The following is a 1369-nucleotide window of genomic DNA, read 5'->3' as shown; positions in this document are numbered from 1 at the left end:
AGTAAGAATGAGATGGAAGGTACTGGGAAAAAACATAACTGGAGGAAAATGTGCTTATTTAAGGAAATATATCGTTTCCTTGAAGGCATTTCAGGGAAGGTACACCAGGACGATCCTTTTGTATGGAGGGATTGATAATGAGCAAACGCTAAACAGGTTGGGACGTGAGGTGTTGGCAAGACAATCCAGGGTGGACTGGGGAATGTTGTCGAACAGAGAGACCAAGGGGTGCAGGTATATATTTACTTGAAGTGACGTCACAGGTCGACAAGGTGATGAAAATGTCTTTTTCGTGCCACGTCCCTACATCGGTCAGAGCATTGAACGCAGGAGATAAGATGTCATGTTAGAGCTGAATGAGAGTTCGGTGAGACCACTTTTCGTAAACTGTGCATTATTCTGCTCACTCTGGTGCAGGAAGGATAATATTAATTTTGAAAAGGAGCAAGGAAAGATTTACAAGGCTGTTACCGAGACTGGAAGGTATGAGTTAGAACGCGAGGCAGGGAAGGCTGGGAAGTTTTTTTCCTGGAGTTTAAGAGGATGTGTGGGTACCATAAAGAAATGTAGTAAATCATACGGCGCAGAGATGAGGCAAATTGCCGTTGTCATCGCTATCAGTTGGATGGTCTAAAAACCAGCCAACGTAATGTTAAGGTGAGTGGCAAAAGACTTAAATGAGAAGAGAGGGGTAACCTTTTCATACAAAGGGCGGTGCGTGTGTGCAGCGAACTAGTCATGGAAGTGGTGAAGACTGGTACAATTCGAATATTCAAATGCATCTGCATGTAATCAGCTGAACACTTTTCTCTCTTGTCCACATCTTGTTCTGACAGTGCATGGATTTTGTCAAAGAGCGCATGAGGTTGATCACTAAAGCCGTGAAGATTCCGGGCACTTACGATCTGTGTGGGGTGAGTATCACAGAGTGGTCATTCATCACGCTATTTGACTCTGATGGCTAGCAATTGCAGTCCTCCTATTTCATCGCTCTGTGCACTTCAGAGAAAGAGAGAGCGAGAGAGAGAGAGAGAGAGAGAAGGTGATCTCGCAATTCAATTAAGGGAATGCAGAGTCAGTGGGCCAAATTGCGCCGACTGCTCTCTGCTCCTTCACTTTTCGGAACTTTCTCTTCTCAACTTCTGTATCAGTCACAGAGTGTGCACGAGAAGTTCAATCATTCCATTGCAGTTTCCTGCAGAGGCAGAGCCTGAGAGTTTGGCTCTGTCCCTTATGGTAAAGAATACCCCCAGCCACAACTCCCCCACACACACACACAAACACACACGCACATACACATGCCCTCTGTCACTTACGCGCGCTCTCACTTCCTCTCCTTAAACCCACGCTCTCTCACGCGCACTCAGAT

General features: G+C 45.9%; 1 long non-coding RNA gene across 1 annotated transcript in view; it reads left to right on the top strand.

The window, feature by feature from the left end:
- Window positions 1-226: 226 nt before the first annotated feature.
- The window catches only part of LOC122546377, a 4405-nt gene continuing 3262 nt past the window's right edge, over window positions 227-1369 (top strand). Inside the window, exons 1-2 of the long non-coding RNA XR_006310731.1 lie at window positions 227-483; window positions 837-914. This is a non-coding gene — a long non-coding RNA (uncharacterized LOC122546377). The remainder of the gene's footprint in view (window positions 484-836; window positions 915-1369) is intronic.

Source organism: Chiloscyllium plagiosum, unplaced genomic scaffold, assembly GCF_004010195.1.
Source record: "Chiloscyllium plagiosum isolate BGI_BamShark_2017 unplaced genomic scaffold, ASM401019v2 scaf_84670, whole genome shotgun sequence".
NCBI classification, from domain to species: Eukaryota; Metazoa; Chordata; class Chondrichthyes; order Orectolobiformes; family Hemiscylliidae; genus Chiloscyllium; species Chiloscyllium plagiosum.
The sequence above is the reverse complement of the archived record's forward strand: the minus strand, read 5'-3'. Positions and strand labels throughout refer to the sequence as shown.